This window comes from Panicum hallii, chromosome 5 (assembly GCF_002211085.1).
Source record: "Panicum hallii strain FIL2 chromosome 5, PHallii_v3.1, whole genome shotgun sequence".
Classification (NCBI taxonomy): domain Eukaryota; kingdom Viridiplantae; phylum Streptophyta; class Magnoliopsida; order Poales; family Poaceae; genus Panicum; species Panicum hallii.
In genome coordinates, this window is record NC_038046.1 from 41004124 (window position 1) to 41015208 (window position 11085).

Sequence of the window (11085 nt, forward strand, 5' to 3'; positions counted from 1 at the left end):
CGCGAAAAGAGGGTCGCCAGTTGACAAGATTTTTCTCCTGAAGCAAACCCTCGGAAACAAGATTCAGGAGTTCGTTATTGGAGAACTTACTGTAAGTCCACTCCGCAGATGGCAGCTGCGACTCCTTCCCATCCTTCTCATTGGATCTCTTGGGTGCCATTTCTAGATTTGTTTGCCACGAGTTGCTCGGGGGCTGCAGAGAAGGGGCGGAGAGATTCGGCTTGTTTGGGGGGCTTGTCAAAGGGGGTGAAGGCAGAGCACGGATCTGATTGGGGATTCGGAAATCTCTTGGCGGATTGAAGATTGAAAGCACGGGTTTTTACTTTCGGTTACCGCGGGGTTAAATAACCAGCGGTTGAAGTTGAAGAGTCGTCACAGGGAATATTCGGAAGACGAGGGGTCATTTGGTGGATTTTTTAGATAAATTATTTGATTAACCATTTTTTCAGGGTTAATTGTCCCGAAAAAAGGGGTTTTTTTCGAATTCCAAATCTAACTTCCATCATCTGTACCATTACACCAATTATTTCCTAAGGGAATATTTTTTTCACTGCATGCCACGACCTTTGGATCCTTTTCTCCAAACCTGAGAGATTTGGATACAAAGCTCGGGGGCTGTGGGATACGTGGCATCGACTACTTATTTTTCGAATATATTCAAAAAGTAAGTAAAGAAGATTCAAGACTAATGTGACCCTCAGCCTGATTCTTCGATTCAACCTAAGGCTCAAGGGCTACTCCATATGGAGTGCGATTTTTCATCGCACACCATACCAAAGAAGTAATTTGGGGCATGAGCACCTCATAGCTTCGATGCAGCCAAGGAAGTACTCGAAGAAGAACTTCAAGATGGAGCTTCAAAAGAAGCCGAAGACTACTTCGGAAGTACTCGAGGAGCCTGCAGTACTCAGCTACAAAGAGCTCGGGAGCTTGTCAGACCCGGGACTACGGGACTGCGTACATAACGTAGTTCGTACAGGATAAGGAGATAGGGCATGTCCTATACCTTATCTATGTTGTACTCTACTCGCATGTGAAGTAGGACTAGCCGATACAGAAGGAAGCTACTCGAGTTGTACTCGAATACGGTTCCTAGGCTAGTGTCAGACTAGGATTCATGTAACCCTGACCTTCCGGATATATAAGGGCGGGCAGGGACCCCCTCAAAACAACATCAACACCCAAGGCAATACAAACCATCAAACAGGACGTAGGGTATTACGCACATCGCGGCCCGAACCTGTCTAAACCTTGTGTTGCTTGCACCTTCGAGTTCCTGATCTCGGCATCACCCAACCTAAAACTTACCACCTCGGGCACACCCCTCGATGGGCAGCCGGTAAAACACCGACAAACCTGGAAATGATATAGACATGTATTTGGAGCCATTGGTGGATGATCTCATGATGGTGTTACAGATCTGTAGTTTCTTTGATGAGCTCAAAGTGCCTACAAGATACTCCTCAAACATCCAGAGGCTAGTGAACACAAAAGAATTGAAGTTCAACATGAGCTGCATGACGGCCCACGACTGCCATATTAGATGCATTTCTCTCCAACATTTTTTGATATCTCAGTGCATCTCCTTGTCCACCTTGTCTCCTAGATAAAAGCACTAGGACCAATTTTCTTGCATCAAATATTTCCGTTTGATCGATGATGAGCCTTCTAAGGAAGTATGTTCGAAATAGATACAGGCCAGAAGGATGCATGGTACAAGGAAGGTCTATGGAGGAGTCTATTGAGTTCTGCACATACTATCTGGGTCTCAACCGAATTGGCGTTCCAATATCTCGTCATGAAGGAAGGCTTATTGGTAGAGGTACGATTGGTGAGAAATCACTCTGTGTTGATGACCTTGTTGCTTTCAAGCAAGCACATTTTGCTGTTCTTCAAGAAGCGGCTGTAGTTTCGCCATATATCGATATGCACAAGGAAGAACTACTAAGGAAAAACCCTGGCAGGTCAGAGGCGTGGCAAGAAAAACAACATAGGATAACCTTTGGTCACTGGCTACACCAGAAGTTGATGGGATTTGATACCGATTATCATGAGCTTGATTTGTTGGCCATTGGACCATCCAGTACTGTGCTGCAATACCAAGGCTATGACATAAATGCATACACATTTTACACAAAAAAGCAAGATGAAAAGAGCATCAATCAAAACAGCGATGTCCGTATCGATGCTTATGACAACAATTGTTGTTTGGAAACATATTATGGATTCATAGAAGAAATTTGGGTGCTAGACTATGGACCACTAAGGATCCCTCCTTTTCGGTGCCAGTGGGTTAAACTTCCCAAGGGGGTTTTCACAGGCAAGTACGGTATGACGGTCGTTGATCTCACTAACATCGGGTATAGAGACGAACCATTCGTATGGGCTAAAGATGTAGTCTAAGTCTTCCATGCAAAGGACCTAGCTAATGAGGGTAAACATATGGTACTCCAAGGAAAGAGGAAGATCGTTGGTGTTGAAAATAGAAGCAAGGATGAAGGGAACGGCTATCTAGACATGCCTCCTCTCGGAGTAGATGTCGACCTACCTCTATATGAAAAGGGTGAGGAGCTTGCTTATGTGCGACTAGATCATTTGGAGATAATGAACCTACTTGTAATATTTGTAATTGGAGGATCAATTTTATGTATTTTACCTAATTTATGTTTTATGCAGAACTAATCAAGATACTTCTCTCTATTCATGTAATATTTTTAGTAAATTGAACTACATAGTCATTTGCTATAACTTAATATTATGTGTTAATATCATTTACTATAACTTAATATTATGTGTATGTATGCAACGTGTTAAACTGAACTGTGTAGCCATTTGAAAAAATATTTTTATCGCCGGACTGTGATTGGAACCGGCGGTGAAAAGAATTTTTACCGCCGGCTGCGGTAGGGGCCGGCGGTGAAGGCTTTTTGATAAGGCCCGCCCGAGCTGCCAGCCATTTGTTTTACCCTCCCTCCCGCCGCCGGGCCCCTCCTCCGCCGGACCTTGCCCCGGCCCTCCTCCGCCCCCGACCGCGGCGACCCCGACCTCGACCTCCTCCACGCGGTGCCCCTGATGACCTCCTCCGCGCGGCGCCCCTGACCTCCTCCGCGCGTCGCCCCTGGCCTCCTCCGCGTGGTTCTTGGAGACCGAGGCCAGCTGCTCCCTCGAGGAGGCGTGGAACCTCGAGCGCCCGCTGTTCATCCCCAAGGAGGAGCTGTTCCCGAGCCCGCCGGCCGGGGTGCGCGTCGAGGACACCGTGCTGCTCGCTCAGGTCCGTCCAATCCCCATTGCATGCTGCTCGATTCCCTTCTGATTATTTCAGCTAGTAAATCCTGGGCGCAATTTTCGGTCTGGATCTGAGGGGGTTTAAGTTTCGGTGTGTGGATCTGAGGGGAAGCAGGGTGGCGACTAACATTGACTAGGAAATCTAGGAATGGCTTACAGCCGTACAATGTGTTAAGCATAATTTACTGCTAAGATCAATTCAACCGTGAGGGAATGACTGTATCATGGCAATGAATTGTTTGAGCTGACCTCCTAGTAATCTAAGTTAAATGAGTAGCTTATGTTCCATGTTCAGATTTTGTGCTTGAAAATTGTCCATTATGGATTCAGTATCCAATGGTAATTATAACTGCATTTGAGACAATAGAAAATACGGGTGTTAGATTTACTCTATTTGAACCAATGTGCTGTGGGGATGTGCCAGCCACTGAGGGGATGTGCTTGAACAGACGTGGCTGCTGGGGTGAAACATAGTCTCTCTGCATTTCAGATGGGACAGTAACGTCTTTTTTTTGCATCAACATTTGCCTTCTCATTTAAATTGGATGAAATTACGATTCGTGAGCACAAGATGGGCCTGCTAATTTCGCTGCACCAGCAGCACAGCACCAGCAGCTCAACTATGAGAGTAGGTTTACTCTGAAATTTTAAAGAATCTTGAAAGACTGCAGGTCATCAGCATCCAACCTTGCAGTTCCACGACTCATTTTGAATTACATGTATTTGACATAGAAGATGCACCCTTTACATTTATTCTCCAGCTGATTATAGAGTTTTTTTAGAGCATAATTCTCCAGCTGATTATGAGTTTTTTTTTGGGATGGTCTGCTAGAGAATATCTTTGGGCTTGTTATCATGCTCTTTATCAGGCATTTACTTGTTTCATTACTCAGCAACTTGTACGGCAAATCTATGCAGCCCATATATTATCTTCCACATTCATATTCAACTAGCCTCTACTTATTCATATGTAGGGATAATGGGACGATTGGGACGATTCAGCTCTCGTCGTTGGAAATGTGTCAACAAGGATGCAGCAGCCAATGTTGAGGCTAAGGGCGAAAACCAAGAAGCAGAAAGGTGCGAGGATGGTAGCCCTTCCGCGTACCTTAACCTGGACCAAGATGCTGAGGCTGAGGTAATTGGCTGTTTTCTTGACTCAAAACTCTCTAAATTATACATATCGGCAGACCTCAACATTGTTCATATCTTTAAATTTTCTTATTGGCTCATGGCAGGAAGTAGCTCCGGAAGTCTGTGAGACAACCTCAGAACCAAGCCATAGGGGCAAGCGCGGACCGAACAAGATGTCAAAGAGCCGAACTCTTATCAACGAGCTCGATGAACTTGGAGAACCTGTTGATCCTGTAGGTGTAGTGGGGCCATACAAGTCCACTTGTGGGGTGATAGTTAAGGATAACATCCCTATCAAGTATTGGGTATGAAGTGTGAAGGATAAGACCTGGGCGGTCCCGGACTCGCTTAAGCAAATATGTTGGGACAAGCCGAAAGAGAAGTACATTTTCCCTGAGGGCTCCGAGGAGGTCGCGAAGAAGCGGGCACTGTTTATCATGTCGAACTCATTCAGAGGTTGGAAAGGGGATTTGTTTAGAGGGCATGTGCAAAAAGGAACCGAGCCAGACTGGAAGTACTTCCCAAACCAGCAGTAGTACTGGGATGAATTTGTGAGTTTCAAGCTGTCCAAGCCTCAGCAAGCACTTAGTGAGAAAAATAAGGTCAATTCCTCCCAAAATGATAATCCTCATAGGACTGGCTGTGGGTACTTGAGGAAAATACCGAAATGGGAGCAACAACAGGAGCAGTTAATCCAGAGTGGAGTTACACTACAGACAGATAGGTGGGAACCTTGCTCTGTGAGATATCTTCTTGCAAGAGGGGCTATTCTACAACCCTGATGGTTCCCTAAGTTACCGTACTCCTTTAGCCGAGAACCTGGCACATAGAATTCAGTCGGCCCATGAGGAAGTAGAACAAGGTATTTTTACTCCAGACAGGGAGAATGGCGAGCTGACCCAAGCCTTGTGAAGAAAAGAGCACCCGGGTCGTACATGAGGGACAGATTGGTTCCATGGAGTGTCTCTTTTCAAGCTGATAAAGACACATATAGAAGCCGGTCGAGGAAACGAGCCGAAACGAGAGTCACAGTGGCATGACCTCCTTCAGGCTATGCGTGAGGAAGTAACTCAACATAGCGATAGGTTACGAGCAGAGTTCGAGGAGAAATTGAGCAGAATTCACCAGATCAACCTATCCCTGCATTCACGAGTCCGACAGGGATTTGTATTAGCTGTGGAAGCACTGTGCTTCCTGAAGAAGAACAAGTTGGCACTTTTCCTGTGGATGAAATCATGAAACCAACACCTTGCAAGCTATCCAGGATAAGATCTTTAAGAACAAGGTGGCAACAGGTCAAGCTTGGCCTGGGAATGATGTCATAATGCATGGTTGTCCATTACCTTTAGGCTACGCCAAGGTTACTATTGATACAATAGTTAAGAGGAGGTATTGTTGTACGGTTGAGTTGGATATACCAGGACAGGATGGCAAAAAGTTACTTGGAAAGAACATGGGCTGCATTGTGGCGTGGCGCAAGCGCTATATATCATTTGATCCAGAGTCTTATTCCGACGATGATGATGCAGATGGAATAGAGGACCTGTATCCTCCTTCCTCAGCGCCTGATCCAAGCCCGCTGCCTCAAAGGGACACAAGCCCGTTGCCTCAAAGGGACACAAGTCCGCTGCCTCAAAGGGATACAAGTCCACTGCCTTAAAAGGACCAAAGTTCATCGCCACAACCAAAGACTCAGAAGATTAATTCATCTAATAGAATTGGATCATCCCAGAAGAAAGCTTCCGAAGCACCTGCAAAGAAAAAATTGAGTGGTAACATAACACCGGTCGTCAAAGGAAAAGAAAAACCACCGGTCAACAAAGGTGCAGTAGAGCATTATTTGAAGATGGCTTCAGTTCCACAGACAAAGAAACCGCGAGGTCCGCCGTCAGATTTTGAACGAACTGCCTCAAAATGGTCTGTGCAACAAGTGGGCAAAGCCAAATATCATGCTAATGTTGAATATAGGGCAAGGGCTGAATTTCGAGAAGAGAACAACTTAACGGAGGAAGATCTTAAAATAATTGAGGAAGGTCCCGGTATTGCACCACCACCGTTGCTATGGCCATTTAGGTTGGGGTATGACCTTGTGCATCTAGAACAAGTGCCAGCTTTACCAACGAGGTTGCGGCAATTACATTAATGGTAGAAAAGTCAGGATAGTGAGAGTTTTGGAGCAAGATACAGGTAGGAACATTTTCACAAGGGTTCATGCATATTGGGGTGAGATTCGAGTATCTTTATGAGTTCTACCAGCAGTCTGCCCTCGATGTACACATCCTTGCCTTGTGGTGTCTGTAAGTGTCGTCAGTGAATCCCAACATTCGTTTTAATGGTTATGTTTAGCATTTCTAACTTTCTTCTTTTGTAGGATGGAGGCACACAAATTCAAGGAAAGAGGAATTAATGACATAGGCTTCTTGGATCCTACTTCTATAAATGAAGCTATAGTTGGATTCAGGAGCACCGTCAATGCTGGGTGTGATGCCTTAGTTGATATGCAAGACAAGAAATGGATTCTTCTGCCCTACAACCATCAGTGCATGTATCCCAACTCCTATATATATTTCCATTTAACCATCATAAGAGTAAGCTTCATATTGGATGTCCTAAATGTAGTAACCATTATATTCTCATTGGGATCAACCTAGACAAGAGCAAGATCCGCATTTTGGATTCCAAAAGACTAAGTCGTGATTTAATCCAGCCTTGCATCGACATGTTAAACAAGTAAACAAAGATAATCAACCTTTCCCTATTATAACTTCGCTAGATACGCACACATCTAATCATATTCATTGTTCTTATTGTCACATAGGGCCTTTGCGAAGTATCGTAAAAAAGTAAAGTATATAGACCTTTCTGGATGGATTTTATTGTACGTGATGCCAAATATGTCCAGAGGCAGCCTTTGGGCAATGATCACTGCGAGTTCTATGTAATGCATTTTATGCACGTCCACAGTGGAGATGATATGACTGTTGCTAACCGAAAGGTTAGTAAAAACTTGAGTATATACAATGTGAAAATATGTTTAGTGTTTTAATACATTCTTTCTATTATCATTCTTTGTTGCATCGTGGCAAGCTTGGAACTTCAGAGTTGCTACTAAGTGATATTTTAGCACTTCAAGAGGAGCTTGCTGGATTTATCATGGACCACGTAGTGAATCCGGGTGCAGAGTTCTGCCTCATCTAGCTTGAAGGATTTTGTTTTAAATTTGTGCATCGTATTATGTATGACTCATGGTATGGACTACGTTTGATGTATGGACTTGTGGTTTCTAATTGATGTATGGACTTGGTGTTTGTAATCGGTGTATGAACACTATGTAAGATTGATTTCTATTTACTATGTGAAATTTGATGTATTTATTATATGAGAATGGATTGTATGAATTCTGTACCCATGTGAATTGTATAAATTTATTGAAATGCTGTTCGATTTTAGAAAATGATGCTGGAATAAGTAGCAGTAAACGATTATCACCGTTGGGCCGTAACACAAACCGGCGGTGAAAATAGGTTTAGGGCCGGCGGTGAAAATCATTCTGCAGTAGTGAAGGTTGAGCTTAATTGAGTGTGATAAGGTTCATACGCATATGGGTTCCATTCACTTAAGGTTTATCTAGAAATCTGCCTTTTTCTGCCGTATCTGGATAGATGGATTAATTAAAGTAAGAAAATGATCTTATCTGAAGAAAAGCTTAATAAGGAAGTTGCTCCAAACTTTGTCTATTATCTGCTGTTAATATTTGGAAATTTTTGGACTAGTACTGAGTGGGCAACACTAGAAACTCCACACCTTAGGTTTCTGCCTGTTTTGAGTACTTCTGTCATATAAATTTTTCGACCCTCTTAGTGAAGTTTTATGCAGAAATTTTCAATACAAAACTTGTTGAAAACTTGATCAAGAATCTACTGTTAAACTTTGATAATTCTTGGCCGAGTACATTTTCTCTGGTGATCAAACTACTAGCTCTCTGTCCACTGTTTTTCTGGGTAAACAGAAAGGAAGAACTTTAAGGATATGACCATTATAGAGTCTGATCTAGCCCAAGGGTTGACTAGAAAAGTTATGCAAAATCATCCTAGGAATGATCTGGTGAAGTTTGATAATTTTTAAATAACTCAATTTGGATTTCTGGAATTTTCAAATTGCTTTCAGAAATATTGAACTTCTATTGTCCAGTTCATATCCTACAGCAGGATTTTGTCGAAACTTTTACCCCTTGGAGATGATCCTTCTTGGCAACCAGTTGAATACCAAAGTTATAAGGAGTTTTCTTAAATAATCACTGATAAATTTTCAGCACCATTGGATTATCACAATTAAAATTATAGGCAAAACACTGTAGCTCGGTCTGCTGAAAAACAGCCAAAACAGAGAGGCAAAGGATGATATTTTCGACCATCTTAACTATCAATTTAGCCTCTAAGTTGAATACTAAAGTTGTAGGTGAATAAATTTCCTAGTCACTGCCAAAATGTGAAAGAAGTTGGATGAAAAGAGTGGGAGTTATGAATTTTCTTGCAACCAGCAGTATTTTTGTGCACAACGAGTCTATGACCGTTCGAGTTCAAAATCTCTCCGCACTTATGCTACCAAGCCTTGGAAGCATTGCGCATCACTTAGCTAATGAAAGGATTGCACATTTAAGATGGTTGGAGCGACACGTGGTACCCCGGATGGTTTTGGCACTTCCAGTGGTGGTGGACAGCCACCACCGCCACCACCACTGCCCAACCTAGCTGCTGTTATGGCTAGCCAAACCGACTTGCTTAGTCAGCTTGTCTAGGGACAGCAGGCATTTCAGCAATTCCAACAGCAGCAGCAGCACCGTCAGAGGGATGGGCACAATATCCACTAACCTCCAGTTGAAGCGTATCAGGATTTTGTGGGTACTCAGCCACCTCTGTTTAATCGAACGGAGGAACCTCTGGATGCGGACGCTTGGATTCGCACTATTGAATCCAAGTTTTCTCTACTTGTTGTGCCATGTACCGATGAGAGCAAGGCCCACTTTGCCGCACAACAGCTTCGCGGTACGGCTCGTCTTTGGCGGGACAACTACTTTGCTATGCTCCCGGTAGGTCATGTTGTCTTTTGGGATGAATTCAAGAATGCCTTTAGAGAGCACCATATTCTAGAAGGGCTTATGGAGATGAAGCTGAATGAGTTTCTGGCTCTTACCCAGGGAACTCGCACCGTTCTCCAATATGCTCAGGCTTTCAACAACTTGTGTCAGTACGCGGATTATCATGCTAACACTGATGCTAAGAAGAGTGATCGCTTTCGCAGAGGTCTTAATACCAAGCTCAAGGATTGCTTGAACCTCATCAAGGCGGATACTTATAATGAGCTGCTGAACTTGGCTATCACCCAGGAAGATTGCATCATGGCTCATCGTGCTGAGAAGAAGAGGAAGGCACCAGCTGGACCCTCTCCACCACAGAGGTATCGCATAGTGCAAAATGCTTCCTCAAAGGCTCCTCAGAGGGCCCCTCAGTAAGGGCGTTGGGTATTTAGACCACCTTAGCAGCAGGGCGCCTCGCATCCCCCTACTCCTCATTAGACTGGCCCAAGGCCGAATGCTCCACCACCACTTCGTCCGAGCAACACAAACCACTGCTTCATTTGTGGGAATTCTAATCACTTTGCTCGAGAATGCCCTCAGACCAGGCAGCCTAATCAGGGCTAAGGCTCCGGTCAGAACAACAAGAACAAGGGCAAGAGGCAGACTGTTCAAGTCAGGTAGGGAAGGATCAATTTCACTACACTTGCTGATCTTCCCGAGGGTGCACCAGTTATGACATGTACATTCTCTATCCACAACAAGCTTGCAGTTATATTATTTGATTCTGGTGCATCACATAGCTTTATTAGTGCAAAATTCGGTTAAAAAGTGGGATTTGATTTCAGTCACATAAAAGGGTCATATATGATATCAACACCAGTGGTAAAATTGCTTCCAATCAAATCATAAGGCACATATCGATCAAGTTGGGTAGCATAATCATCAAAACTGACCTTATTCTCTTACCACTTGAAGGCATGGATATTATTTTGGGGATGACTTGGATGACTCTACACGAAGTTACACTTGATATTCTTGCACGAGCCGTTGAAATAAATTCACCCGATCATGGAGCTACTACTATTTATTTGCCATTCCAAGAGTGCATTAATTCTTGTGCCTTTGCCATGGTTGAATCCAAGTTAGCGGAAATTCCCGTGGTATGCGAGTATGCCATGTTTTTCGGATGACTTGCCAAAAATGCCACCAGATAGGGATATTGAATTTGTCATTGAATTGCAGCCAGGCACTGCACCTATTGTGGTAGAACCAACCTGAACTACACCGGCTCAAGTACGCAAGTCCTCTCCAGAGGGCTCCAACATACTTCAAACGGTATAATCCCTTGGCCTGCCGGGTAACGTCCCGATAAACCACCGATACAGGATCAAACAAGGTACCTCGCACGAGGGCGAGTCCAGAGATACAATCGCCATCATATTTTACACCACAGGCATTTATATTACAAGAGTTGTCAAAAGTAGTATAAGTTCCAACTGATGGAAATTATTACAAACCAGTTTAAGGTTTCAAGTCTACGGCAGCGGAATTAAAAACGCGACAACTATACACGTCGCCAGTACGGACAT

General features: G+C 43.9%; 1 long non-coding RNA gene across 3 annotated transcripts; it reads left to right on the forward strand.

Moving 5' to 3' along the window:
• The first annotated feature begins 2966 nt into the window (after positions 1-2966).
• LOC112895479 lies at positions 2967-7798 on the forward strand. Of its 3 annotated transcripts, none has more exons than XR_003229194.1 (6): positions 2967-3271; positions 4260-4423; positions 4524-6716; positions 6791-7149; positions 7238-7414; positions 7507-7798. It is a non-coding gene; the product is annotated as an uncharacterized LOC112895479 (long non-coding RNA). The 3 variants fall into 3 exon arrangements; XR_003229195.1 differs by having other exon boundaries at positions 7520-7798; XR_003229193.1 differs by having other exon boundaries at positions 7238-7798.
• Positions 7799-11085: the final 3287 nt, after the last annotated feature.